The sequence below is a fragment of the Triturus cristatus genome, chromosome 2_2 (genome assembly GCF_964204655.1).
Source record: "Triturus cristatus chromosome 2_2, aTriCri1.1, whole genome shotgun sequence".
Lineage (NCBI taxonomy): Eukaryota > Metazoa > Chordata > Amphibia > Caudata > Salamandridae > Triturus > Triturus cristatus.
Window position 1 is genome coordinate 1,200,752,544 of NC_140582.1, and position 14,646 is coordinate 1,200,767,189.

A 14,646-nucleotide genomic window follows, 5' to 3' on the forward strand; every position below is an offset into this window, starting at 1 on the left:
CTAATGTGTTTGGGTATAAATAAAATCAAACTGGCCACTTTGCAACTACTCTGTCTTGTTTTATTTAGTTATGTATTCATTGTTTGCTTCTTAAAACCTTTTTTCTCTCCTCATGAGGCTTTGAGTTTGTGTCCACGTTGTTCTTGCAGCCACACATACACAGTGTACTGCTCTGCAGTTCGGCCACAAACTCGGCAACACTCCACTGACATAGCTGGCTTTGGCACCCCAGGGGGTGCTGACATTTGATTCCTGTTTTTGCCACCTGCAAAACTGCATACGCTACTGACTCCAGCCCCACCCCCTCCCCTCGTCCCCGAGGGCACTTACTTTTGTTTATTAATGGCTGGTGAAGAGCTCACTCCAGGGGCTGAACGGAGCCCCGGAAATAAATGGCAGGGCATCAACAAAAACGTTTGATGTCACTTGTAGGCAGGCACAGCCCTGGAATCAGGAAGAGGGCTTGCGAGGCGACTCTGCTGGAGCGTGGCAGGAGTATTTTCCCGTTTTTACATATAAATACAGACAAAGGAAAACTTGTTTTCCGTCTGTATTTATATGTAAATATCCGTTTAAACGGAAAACCGGGAGCCCTATTTATGAGCCCTTGCGTCACTTTTGCGCTGCCGGTGCGTCACTTTTTGTGACGCACAAGCAGAGTATAAGATGCACCATGTTGCGTCACATTTACAAAGTGACGCATCTAGGCAGATGCGTCACTTTGTAGACCCCTGCGCCACATTATACCTGCGCCAGGTATAATGTATGCAGGGTGGGCGTTCCAACGTAAGTAAGCTTCATAGAGGTGACGCAGTGAAATCTACGAGATTTCACTGCGCCACTTCTAGGACGCAAATGCGTCAATATCTTACGCCTGCCTCACAGCAGGCATAAGACTGACGCAGGCCCTCTCACATGGGGCTTGCCCTATGTGAAAGGGCACATTGCTGGAGTTACGTCACTTTTATGACACACCCTAGCAATGTGTCACTTTTGCGCCAACAGATACGTCAGAAATACTGAAGCATCTGTCACTCCTTGCGACATGATGCGTCATATTGTAAATATGACGCATCCATCATGTCGCAAGGAGGGTACAATGAAAAGTGACGCATCGCTGCTGTCACGCAGTGATGTGTCACTTTTCATAAATGAGGCCCAAGGTTTCTTGGATTTCCTTACTTCTACAGCAGCCTCTCCTCATTTTATCCTTCTGTGCTAGAAAGCGCCTCGCAGCCTCTCCTCATTTTATCCTTCTGTGCTAGAAAGCGCCTCGCAGCCTCTCCTCATTTTATCCTTCTGTGCTAGAAAGCACCTCGCAGCCTCTCCTCATTTTATCCTTCTGTGCTAGAAAGCACCTTGCAGCCTCTCCTCATTTTATCCTTCTGCGCTAGAATGCACCGTGCAGCCTCTCCTCATTTTATCCTTCTGTGCTAGAAAGCACCTCGCAGCCTCTCCTCATTTTATCCTTCTGTGCTAGAAAGCGCCTCGCAGCCTCTCCTCATTTTATCCTTCTGTTCTAGTAAGCGCCTCGCAGCCTCTCCTCATTTTATCCTTCTGTGCTAGAAAGCGCCTTGCAGCCTCTCCTCATTTTATCCTTCTGTGCTAGAAAGCACCTCGCAGCCTCTCCTCATTTTATCCTTCTGTGCTAGAAAGCACCTTGCAGCCTCTCCTCATTTTATCCTTCTGTGCTAGAAAGCACCTCGCAGCCTCTCCTCATTTTATCCTTCTGTGCTAGAAAGCGCCGCGCAACCTCTCCTCATTTCATAGCGCCCTCAGCAGGCGGGGGATAAAGCTTGCTGTGAGTGTATGATTGGACTCCTCACCCGGTGACCGTGTGAAGGGAGTCGATCTCGTGTCACACGGTGGGCGTGAGTGTGCAGGTAACGGGTCCACTGTCGGTTTCTTTAAAGCGCTTCCACCGCTGGGGATCAAACAACTGCAGCGCCCCAAGACTGAGCGTCACCGCCTTCCCACAATCCTTTGCGAAATATCTGCATACAAACCCTCCTTGCATTTGTGCTTCACCCCTAAAACTATGAGTAAACTATTTTAATAAATCCTGTGTTCGCAGATTGTCTTGTACGTTTTTGTATCATACTCTCTATTGTTAATCGTCACAAGCTGCAGACTCACACTAATATTACTGGGCGATCGTTGTGTTAGTTTCACGCATCTAAACTTGAAACAGTAGTCGTTTTACAATAATGTCGATGTATCCAGGTGTGACGTTTTACTTGCATTTTGGGTGGCGGTGAAACTCATATCTTGAATTTTTGACGGACGGGAAACGTCTACATCGTAACGTAACGAGAGATGTTTACTACCCATAGTAGTTCGGGGATACAGATTACAAAGTCATTGATGATTTATAGAGTTATGTTATTGTTTTATTTCACTGAAAAGCAGCTGTGACCAGGACACACAATCGGCTTCTTTGTCCCTGCACATCTGTCGCCTCTTAAAGCGAACGCACTTTCCTGTTTTGAGGAGAATGAAGACGACTGGAGAAAGAGAGGAGCCGCGTTGATCGATAGAGCAGGCTTTGTAGAGCAGAAGGATGAAATGAGGAGAAGGTGCACTGGGCTTTGTAGAGCAGCAGGATGAAATGAGGAGACGGATTACTTTCTTCACGAGAGGGGCGAGGACTCTAGAAGGAACAAAGCATCCTCCACTTATCTCATCTGCTTTACAGAGCAAAGCCCTCCCCCCCCCTCCCCCCTCCTTCGACCCTCCTGAAGAAATGAACCCAACGTCTCCTCATTTCATCCTTCTCCCCATTTCACCCTTCCGATCTCTGGGGAAATGCGCGGCTTCTCTTCTTGAATCTTCTTCTTTCTCCCCGAAGCAGGAGCGTGTTTGTGATCTAGAAGATATGAGGGGAGTAGAGTCAAAGGGGCTGGGACTGTCTGAGCCTGCGTGCACGTATTAATAGCCTATGACGAGGGTAAAACAAGCATTGGCATAGCCAATAGGTCTTGCTTTTGGGACCTTATAAGTATTTAGTTATGCAGCACAATATCCTTGGTGCAACCACATCAACTGTAAGGTCCCAAAGGCAAGACCTATTGGCTATGCCAATGCTTGTTTTTCTTTCTGCCAGAAAGGAGAAGCATCTTATGCTTAAGGACTGCATCCAGGAAGACGGATGAGGACGTGATTCGTTTTACTCAATGTAATTGGTGGACAGTCTGAAACTTACACCCTACTGGCCAAGCCACACCCTGGGTGAGCGTAATGGACTGTAGAAAATGACGATTTAGGTAAGTGGGAGGGCGGCAGAAGCCACAGATCGCCTCTACCTGGCCTAGTATTGGCTCAAGGATTCAACAGGACTTTAGGGTCAGCCAGAGCTGCTTCCACACCTCCGTGATATTTACAAGCTGGCGATAATAAATTAGCGCCGCTTTTTCGGCCGAAAAGCGGCGATAATTTTATCGCCTAATTAGCAAGGCCACGCTAACGCGTGAAACCTTGCTTTAGCATGGGGATTCCTAACGCCCAGCTTTGCATCTCTAATGAGATGCAAAGTGGGCGTTCCTGACCTGACATGACAGGAGAAATTTCGCTAAGCGACATTTCTCCTATCATCAAGCCCCACGCTATGAAGCATAGCAGCAGGAAACGTAGCGTTAACCCCTGTTATCGCTACTTTCCTTACGCCTGCTTCAGGACTGACTTAGACATGATATCCTATGGAAGGTGGATATCATGGCTAAGTTTGTGAGTCCCTATCAACAAGCTAACACCACATTTCATGAGATTATCGCTGGGTTTCCAGCGATAATCTCATGTTAGGCAGTTAGCGCTAGGATTTGTATCGCTTTTGAGATAAGCGGTGCTAATAGTACGCTATCTCAGCGATAAAAATCCACGCTAGCCGGCAATAATTATCCTAGCGCTAAGTGCGCTTAGCGATAATTATCGCCGGTTGTTGTTGATATGCCCCTAAAATGTTGAAACTGCTGCAAAGAAGCTGAAATGGAAGGGCACTAGTAAGCTCATTGTACTGTAAACAATTTTGTAACCATGGGGCATATTATCAAGAAATGGCGTTAAAATTATCGCCGCTTTAGCACGGCAATAATCGGCTTGATAATATGCCCTCGAGAATTTCCATTGAAGCCCATGTTCTGGTGTAAACCTGGGCCTCTATTGGAATTCTCTGCGGCATATTATCAAGCCCATTATCGCCGCTTTAGCGGCAGTTTTCTGCCGCTAAAGCGGCGATACTTTTGACGCCGTGCTTGATAATATACCACCATGATATTAAACAAAGATATCTTTTATTAACGTTCTGTGTAGATATGCAAACACACATGCAGTTAAGCACAAAAAAAATACTTACCTGATGCAACAGACTGACACTTAGAGGGCTTATATATGAGCCCCTGCGTCACTTCTCCTAAATGAGGCCCTTACATTATAAGTAAGCAATGTGCTATTAAAGCCAATGGGCATTATTTATGAGAAGTGTCGCATAAATGAGTGAAAGCAGCGACACGTCTCAGTGCACCCTCCTTGCGACACCTAGGATGCGTCATTTTTACTGTATGACGCATCGTGTCGCAAGGAGTTACAGATACGTCAGTATTACTGACGTATCTTTTGGCATATTGCTGGAGTTGTGTCGGAAGTGTGACGCAACTCCAGCAATGTTCCTGTCACATGGGGCAAGCCCGTTGTGAAAGGGCCTGCGTCACCCTTACGCCTGCCATGAGTCAAGCGTAAGGTTTTGATGCATTGGTGTCCTAGAAGTGGCGCACTGAAATCTCATAGATTTCACTGCGCCACTCTTACGACCCTTTCTTGCGGGGAACGCCCGCCCTGCATACATTATACCTGGCACAGGTATACTCTAGCGCAGGGGTTTACGAAGTGACATTTCTGCCTAGATGCATCACTTCGTAAATATGGCGCAACATGGCGTATTATTTACGCCGCCGCTGCGTCACTAAAAGTGACGCAACGGCGGGGCAAAAGTGACGCAAGGGCTCATAAATAAGCCCCCAAGTATCACACATTCCCAAATGGACAAAACTATCAACGTCAAACAGCAGAGTGGACAGACATCAGAGACTCATTGTTTCAGAGCCGGCATTAGCACAGGTGGTGCCCGGTGCAACAATCTTTTTTGGCTCCCCACCGGACCTCTTTTTTCACTGATTCCCTTACTACCACCCTCCATCAGTGCCTGCCATCCCTACATAGCCCCTCTCGCACATGCATTTGATTTGTTTTAAAATCAATCAATCAATCATAGCATTTGTAAAGCGCACTACATACCCGTCAGTGTCTCAAGGCGCTGGGGGGGGGGGGAGGGGATGAAAGCTGCTACAGTTCGAAGAGCCAGGTCTTGAGAAGTCTTCTGAAGGTCAGAAGGTCTTTGGTCTACCGTAGGCGGATGGGGAGGGTGTTTCATGTCTTGGCAGCAATGTGGGAGAAGGATCTGGCGCCAGCGGTCACATCTGCGGATGCGGGGGACGGTGTCGAGGGCGCGCTCTGCAGAGCGAAGCTGGCGGGTGGGGGTGTAGAGGCTGAGTCGGCTGTTGAGGTACGTTGGTCCGGTGTTGTGGAGTGCCTTGTGTGTGTGGGTGAGGAGTTTGAAGGTTATCCTCTTGTTGACAGGGAGCCAGTGCAGGTCTCTCAGGTGGGGTGTGATGTGGCTGCGGCGAGGGATGTCGAGGATCAGGCGTGCGGAGGCGTTCTGGATTCGTTGAAGCCGTTTCAGGAGTTTTGGCGGGGCTCCTGCGTAGAGTGCATTTCCGTTGTCCAGTCTACTGCTGATGAGGGCCTGGGTGACCGTCCTTCTCGTTTCAGTGGGGATCCACTTGAAGATCCCGCTAAGCATGTGGAGGGTGTTGAAGCAGGAGGAGGACACAGCGTTGACCTGCTTCGTCATGGAGAGGGTAGAGTCGAGGATGACCCCTAGGTTGCGTGCGTGGTTGGTGAGTGTTGGGGGCGTTCCTAGTGCAGTCGGCCACCAGAGGTCTTCCCAGGCCGATGGGGTGGATCCGAGGATGAGCACCTCCGTCTTGTCCGAGTTCAGCTTCAGTCAGCTGTTCTTCATCCAGATGGCGACGGCCTTCATGGAGGTTGGTTTTGACGGTGTGGGGGTCCTTGCTGCGGGAGAGCATCAGCTGGGTTTCGTCGGCGTAGGAGATGATGTTGTGGTCCTGCCGTCATGCGACGTGGGCAAGCAGTGCCGTGTAGACGTTGAACAACGTTGGGCTGAGGGATGAGCCTTGGGGTACGCCGCAGATGATCCCGATGGCTTCAGAGTGGAAGGGGGGGAGGCGGACGCTCTGTGTTCTGCCGGAGAGGAAGGAGGAGGTCCAGTCCAGGGCCTTCTCTTGGATTCCGGCGTCGTAGAGGTGTGTTCGTACTGTGCGTTGGCAGACCGTGTCGAAGGCGGCTGACAGGTCCAGGAGGATGAGGGCCGCGGTTTCTCCGTTGTCTAGCAGGGTCCTGATGTCATCGGTGGCCAGCGATGAGGGCAGTTTCGGTGCTGTGGTTGCTGCAGAACCCAGACTGGGACGGGTCCAGGATGCTGTTCTCCTCGTGGAAGCTGGTCAGTTGTTTGTTGATGGCCTTTTCGATGGTCTTCGCTGGGAACGGGAGCAGGGAGATGAGTCGGAAGTACTTGAGGTCCTTGGGGTCCGCCTTGGGTTTCTTGAGTAAGGCATTGATCTCTGTGTGCTTCCAGTTCTCCGGGAAGGTCGCTGTCTCGAAGGAGATGTTGATGGTTTTCCGGAGATAGGGTGAGATGGTGCTGCTGGCTTTGTTGAAGATATGATGTGGGATAGGGGTCTTCCGGGGATCCGGAGTGGACGGTGTTCATGATCTTGATGGTGTCGCCATCGTTGATGTTGGTCCAGGCGAGCAGGCGGTTGGCGCGGGTGGTGGTCGTGGGAGCGGGGATCTCAGTGGTTGCCGGGGTGGTGACGGCGTTGAAGCTGTTGTGGATGTCTGCGATCTTGCGATGGAAGAAGGTGGCCAGCGAGTCGCACAGGTCTTGTGAAGGTGGGATGTCGTTGGTGTTGGAGCTGGGGTTGGAAAGTTCCTTCACGATGTTGAAAAACTCTTTGCTGTTGTGTGCGTTGTTAGGGATGGAAATCGAGATGTCGGTGAAACTGCAAAAGGATCCGAGGTAGAAAACGGGTGTTCGAATCACAGAAACTGGAGTAAACAGATCTCACGGGCGGATACGACCGTGTACCAATGGAGCCTGGTGTAGGCGGGTAAAGAACAAGAGTGTCTCACTCGCCGTCCTGGATAATATGCCCCCAAGTTGCCAAATTGTTCCGAACAGTACATCCACTGGCAAATATTAGCATTATACCACAAATGTATGTTGGCAAATGCAGTTATTTAAAGACATTTCATCATGTTTTTTAATTTGTCATGCTGTCCATCTGCCCAGCTGTTGGGCTATAATTCATGAAAGGCAGCACAAAGACTCACATAAAAGAAGCACATTCTCTGTGTTTATCAATTCTTAAAAATAAATGCAGACAGAGAACACATTGTTTTCTGTCTGTATTTTTCTATGAAAATCCGTACAAACGGAAAACAGGGTACCTTAGGTATTACCCATAAAGCTGCTCAGCCTAGATCCTTTCAATTTATTTCAGGAATGCCCCCCTGTGTGCTGCTACTGCCACCAAAATAAATGAAGAGTGAAGCCTGAGAAGCTTTAGAAAGGGCTTTTCTGTAGCCCCGGGGAGTCCCCGTGCACACCCGACAGACGCACACAAGCAAAGCGCTCCTTGTTCAGTGTACCGGCGTCTGCTGCGGAGGTGGTACGGCACAAGGCGTTTGCATCTCAATAGAACGCAAGGCTTTTGCTGGCTGATTTTGTTTTGCCCCTGAAATGCTCTGGGAAGGATTCCACAGTTTAATAAAAGGACTGTGCACTGTTTGTAAAATAATTAAAAGAAATGCACTGGTTTAGCCCTGTGCTAATAAAATAATGTGCAATATTTTAATCAGTAATGTGTCTTACTAATATATCTACTGACGTCCCTGCTCTTTTCCAGGTCCTGGGGCTCACATACACTGGCTCTGGAAGTGCCTGAACCTAAATGTGTTTCTCTAAAGATGAAAGTGAACATCATCAAGATTCCAACAGATAAAAACAAACCAACATAAGGCAAAACTGAAATCAGGACACCATGCTAACGCATGAACATTAAACACTTGTTGCAAGTGCATCCTGGTATCTCTCCCTTGAGTGACTTTACAACTTGTACATTTGCAATTTTTTTCTGTTTGTATTTCTTATGTAACTCATGTCCTTGTGTAACGCAACTGGTTCTTTTGTAAAGCGCTCTGACACCATCGGGTAATGTTCGCGCTATATAAAATAGCATTAAATAAATAAATAAATCCTGTGTGTGTGCCAATATTAAAAGAGGGCCGGCCGAGCATTCTGGCTTTGTATTGTTCAAATAAATGCAGTGCCTCATGATATAATAAATTCGGAGGAGTTCTAATTAAGCGTGACTAATGCATTTTAATGTGGTGATGCGGTCATCTGCATTAAAATGCGTTAGTCTAACCCTGATGCATGATACTTGGCAGGGCTGTACCTGCCAACTCACTCCCACTGTGTGTGACACAATATTGGCCCCCTTCACATGATCACCTGGTGAGGAGCCGAAATCAGCCACCCTCAGCAATCTTTTGGGGCATATTTAAAAGGTGAGGCCCCTAACACCACTGGAACATCATTAAAAGTGACATTCTTGTGGCGATGGGGCTTGTAAATATGCCCCCAAGGGCCATATGTACAAGAGAAGTGGCAGAGATGGCGTGAGGTCGGGAAGGTGTACGGGCGCCTTTACCTACGAGGAACTGTCTCGAGGGACCCACAGCCGATTCGCATAGGGAATTCTTCCTGCTTTTCTTGGAATACTACTTCCACGCTCTCCTAAGTGACACCAGATTAATAATTATAGGCCACACACCTTCTTTGCTTATCACAAAATAGCTTTCTGGTCCTGAAGAAGCGCATGGGATCTCCTCCTGAGACCCTGATATAGCGCGAAACATGTTGATCTAGGGGTATGTTATTTATTTAGCGACATAGGGCCGTTATATCCCTCACAGCAGCACCACTTTTTTGTTTTTTTTTTACTAATGACAGAGGGACCCCCTTTTTTCAATAAATTCTTCAAGCACCTCTCCATTCATTTTTTAACTTCACGCTAGGACACCACTGCCACTTACCCCACACACCCATACGGCTTTATTGAAAATATCTCCGAAACAGTGACTCTTCGGGGGACCCGTAGGGCATTGCAATGCCGGCCCGACGAAGAGCAATAGCCCAATGATGAAGCATGACAACCTTCTGGGTGTGTGACGGCATCATGAACAGGACACACTGTCCCCCCCAAACACAGTAGTAGAATGACAAGAGCTCTTTACACTTTTTTCCAATGATAGGAACGATGACTCTTGTTGGTTATAAGGAGCGTGTTGTTACCCTTCCTGGCTTAATGACACGCTCTGCCACTTCTGATATGCACGGCTGCACCATATTTACAAGAATATGGTGAAACCCTGAGCGCAAGGGTGTCTGCGTGCAGGGGAAGATTGTTTATGCACAGGAAGGTCCCCTTCTTGCACATAAACAATCATGAAACGCTGTTTTGTAACTTTTATGAGTGCTGCTTAATGCAGCACACACAGAAGTTGCAAAACAGCTTCCTGTACATAAACAATCATTGGCCTTTTTCTGTTTTCATGTGTGCTACACAAAGTAGCACACATGAAAACAGCAAAAACAAGGAGAAATAAAACATTTCTCCTTGCTTCGCCAGGTTAAGATCAGGTTTTCCAGGGTCTTAATTCTGGCGCTGCCTCCTATTTACGCCTCCCTTGTAAATGGGAGGCAGCCTCAGAATCAATGGGTGTTGGAGTGGAACGCCCACCGCAACACCCATTGTCCTCCCCTTTCACGCTAAGTATAGCTTGAAAGGGGAAAATGCAAACGCTGCAAAGCGGATGACGCAGATTTTATCCACCTTGGCTGTCTCTGCAAACCTATAGCGACGTACTGGTCACAGATAATGGGCATAGTGACCGAGATGATAGGGGTGGAGATTGCATGTACACTGGAGCTATGTCTATTAGGCCTGCTGAAAATGATATCTGGGGCGTAAGTTAGCAGCGGTGGCCCTATTACTGGCTAAACGCCGAATATCAATCTGTTGGGGTGAGAAAAATGTACTGCATAAAGAAAAGGCTGGCTACGTGATATGGTCTACTGTAAAACACAGCTGGAAAACTATGCAAAAGAGCTACCTGAAGCCTCACGATGGCGAGATATCTGGGCCCCATATGTTGTTTATATGACGAATGCAAACTCAAACTTAACAGACTAATATATACAAATGTGGGGATAGTATAATCTGCTGTGATCGATAACACGTGCTTTTACCTTTTTTCATTGTTAAGTACAAAGCGGCGATGGCCTCCCACGATAGAGGAATGGGCTATGTACAGATCAAGGAATCGCATAGGATGGAGATTGTTCTCACTGTTATTTTTTATGGTTATGCAGAATATTTGTCACTGCATTGCACAGCGGCACCATATGCTATGTAATCGGACATGTGTAACATGGCAATGTGGAACTGTAACAATTGTCCTCTGTGTTATCAAAATCAATAAAAAGAAAAATATTACTAATAAAAAATAAATTTAAAAACAGCATAGCGTGAAAGGGGGCCTTATTTACAATATCAAGCAATAGGAGAGCGAGGAATAGAGGGGGAACCGTCCCTATCGCCTGTATGAATCAAGTAAACAATGTGGACGTCCCCAGACCTGTGTGGGGATTGGACTCACTGTAGTTGATTTACAGTGCCAAGGAATCCTTCGATTCTTTTAAAAGAGCCCTCACACACCAACTTAGTTGGTGTTATGCTTCATCATCGGGGACCCAACCGGGTAGCCGAATGCCGCCCAGTTGTGCTATGACACCTGATTACAGTGGAGCAGGTGTGGTGCAGTGGTGTGATGAAGTGAAGTGTGAGTTAAAAATACCTCTGGGAATCCTGACCATGGGAATTTTATTCATGGTGGCCCAGGGTATGTTAAAAATTACGAAAGACAACTAGTGAAGTCATTAGTCTCTTAGTTGTCGACTTGGGTCAACATGTTTCAGCCCACGATTAAAGGTATGAGGGGCTTTCGTCAGGACCAGGTGAAAAGTGTGAAAAAGTGGATGGCAAAATTACGCCATGTGTGTAGAATGGCCACACTTGCTAAGGTGTGTTGGGAAAAATAGGAGTGTTTGGACGGCGCCAAACAACCGAAATTGAGGTACCAGTGAAATAAATGACAGACAAGACACATATAACAATTTTAGAAGCAACATTAAAAGAGTAATCTTTAGTCTGGGCAACATGTGCCTGTCAATTCATGGTGGGCACATACGTGAGTCCAAGAGGATAATGCCGGGTGATCAGGTGCTATAAAGGTACAAAAGCATATGGCAATTAGCCGTTTTGTAGCGTAATAGTGCATGTTTATAGTGCAGGCGGTACGGGTTGCATGCTGGGCCGTGGTATAAAATACGTAATAAGGCTCAGGTCGACAGTTTGAGCCACGAGGGCATACTTCCAGTAGGTGGTGTTGCATGGTGTGCTCATTACCAAGTGCCTATAGGTATGCCACTAAATCAACAAGTAGTTAGTTAAAAATGAAGGCATCAATCATACGGGATGAAAATCAAAGAACATAGTTACATTAAATTGTAGTGTTAGGCAGCCGATCGGAGGCACGGGAGAGGAACTGCCTCTGGTCCCACTCTGCGGGGAGGAGTGAAAAGATGAAAGAATGAGAGGTCAGGTTAACCTGTAGCCCAGAGCTGTACTAATTTAGGTACGCCTGGCTGGTGTAATTGCGCAGGGTACCGTCGCGTCATGTAGTATGGGCGCTAGGTGCGAGAAGTCGCTATGCGCAGGCAAGACAGTGGCAGTTATGGCACTGAAGATTAAAAATCAAGCGCGGGGTGTAAGTTTGAAGCGGGCGTGAGCGTGAACTTACTTGGGTCTGTTGGCGGTTCCCACTTTAAACCTACTGCGGCTCCCTGGGTCCCGGCTGCTAAAAGATGGCTCTCCGGGAGACAGACTAAATGCGGAAGTGGCGGCACTGGGGTGAAACACACTGGCAGCCAAGTTTTGGAACTCTCTCCCACTGTCCATCCACAGCCTAAATAATTAATTGGCATTCCATAAGGCAACTAAGACTCCTCTTTGCCCTTCACTGTAGGTCCCTGTGCTTTTCCTGGTGGTCTTCTCCATTCGACTGTTATTAGCGCCCTTTGCTGGGGCAGCCATGTGCTCTATAAACTATATAACATAACATAACATAACAATAAGCCACGTTAGGTGGTTTAACGCCACCTTGTAAACATGGGGTAGAGATCAACTCCACCAGAGCTTCGGAAAATGAAGCGCTCCAGCAGCGTTAGGCACTTGTAAATATGCCCCAGCATGTGTCCGACATAAAAAAGAAAAACAAGCAGGGGCGGCATCGGCTAAACATCCAGGGGCTCATTTACAAGCCCCGTGCGCCGCCAGTGCGTCACTTTTAATATGGAAAAAGTGACTCACCAGCAGCGCAAGTGGCTTGTAAATAAGCCCCCCAGTGATTCTGGACAAGTCACTTAACAACATGAATGTGATCTTGTTTAAAGTAACAAAAAATGAATGTGAACTTGTGTAATGGGAGGAGCTAAAAAGAAACGTTTAGAGGTTTGAAAACAAACGCAATAGGTTGGCAAGTGACAGCGCATGTGCGCTGCCCGCAGGCTAAAACTAAAAGGCATTCATCTACTCACGCTTTTTTAAGGCAGGTTGTTGATGTGCCAGCTTTGAAGCCTGCAGCCTGACCCAGAAGCACTTTTATAAACTGAAAAATAACACCAAATAATGCAGACATCTTAACTGAAATACAACAATGTTGTGCTTTCAGGTGTACGTCACAAACTATCATGTTCTCAGAATAACAATCCATCACCAAATCAAAGTAAAAACAGTTTTACTTACAAGTTCAAAAGATGCTTTTTTCCCGAAAAGTTTTTCAAATATTCCTCCATAAAGGTCAGTCATTGACACTCAAAGTGCAAATAAAAAAACATACATAGGTCGAAACTTAACACAAAAAAAAAATGATGGAGGTTGAGCCCACCAAACATTATAGTCACCATACAATATAAGGATGGGCCATAAATTATTAGAATTTACAACACATTGGTCCAGACTTACAAAAAGTCATAGAACGCAGTGGCCAAACATGCTGCGCTGCGTTGCGTGGAAGGGAGGTAGAAGGAGAGCACCATATCTACAAAGATATGTCTCCCTTCTCCCCTTTCCCTAGCGCCATCGCTGATTTAAGCTATTGTGCGCCAGGCACACAACTCAGCACCATAGTGCCAGGGTGCGTGCCTTAGTCTGCCATAGGTTTTGTATTGGAAGAATTTCTAAATGTAAACATGCTTTAAAAATTTCCCTAATTTGTATGTGTGCTGCACAGTGCAGCACACATGCAAAGTCAGAAAAGAAAGGAGAAACAAAAAAAATTCTCTTCTTAACTCATTCTTTTAAATGGTTTAATTTTTGGTGCTAAACCCTGTCTGCTACTGTTTGTAGATAGTGTTTTAAGTCTAAAGGCATGGGTGGTTGCATGGGAATTCCCATGTAATGCCCCATGGTGCTAAATAACGGAAAGCAATTCTTTGCGCTGATTTGTGTTACTTTCAGGGGGGCAGATTTACAATAAACTAACGCAACGCGGTGCTGCAAGTCATTTTGCTGCACCGCGCTGCGTTAGTTTGGAAGCACAGGGAAGCAACATATTTACAACAATCTGTTGCATCTCTGTGCTTCCCCCTGAGCTGGCGCACAAACTGCTGCCATGCGCCGACGCCATGGTGCAAGGATGCCGGCGCCACGGGGATGACGTTCATGTGCAGGAAGGGTTTCCTTCCTGCACATAAACAATCAGAAATGGTGTTTTACAACTTCTATGTGTGCTGCATTAGCACTCATAGAACTTGCAAGATGTCATTGTTGAAATGAATGTCTATGTGCAGGAAGGGACACCTTCCTGTACATAAAAAATCACCAGAGGTGATTTCCTCTTTCTATCTGTTTTGCAGAATGCAGCGCGCATAGAAAGAGGAAAGAAACGAGAAGATCCTCGTTGTGCCTCCCTACGGCTCCCCTGGAGAGGCGTAGCATTCAGGTGCATTTCCAGATTTACGATTCTTGTAAACCTGGAAATGTGTCTGGTTCCATGGGTGTTGCGTGGTAACACCCACAACAACACCCAGGGAACGCCCTTTTCACGCAAAGTGCTGCGTGTAAAGGGGCCTTATTTACAAGTACAGAAAAAGTCAGCCAGGGTGGCTTTTCCTGCCCTTGTAAATATGGGGCAGCAAAATGCGCTGCTGTTGCATCAGGTGGCGCAAAGGGCTTGTAAATCTGCCCCAGGATTCTTTCCAGCACAAAACAAGTTTTGCACTGGAAAGCAAATTAGGAAAAACACACTTTGTGCTGGTTAGCGTTATTTTTGTGACACAAACCTGGAGCAAAATGTTAGTCAATTGCCCCAGACCAGACAAATATA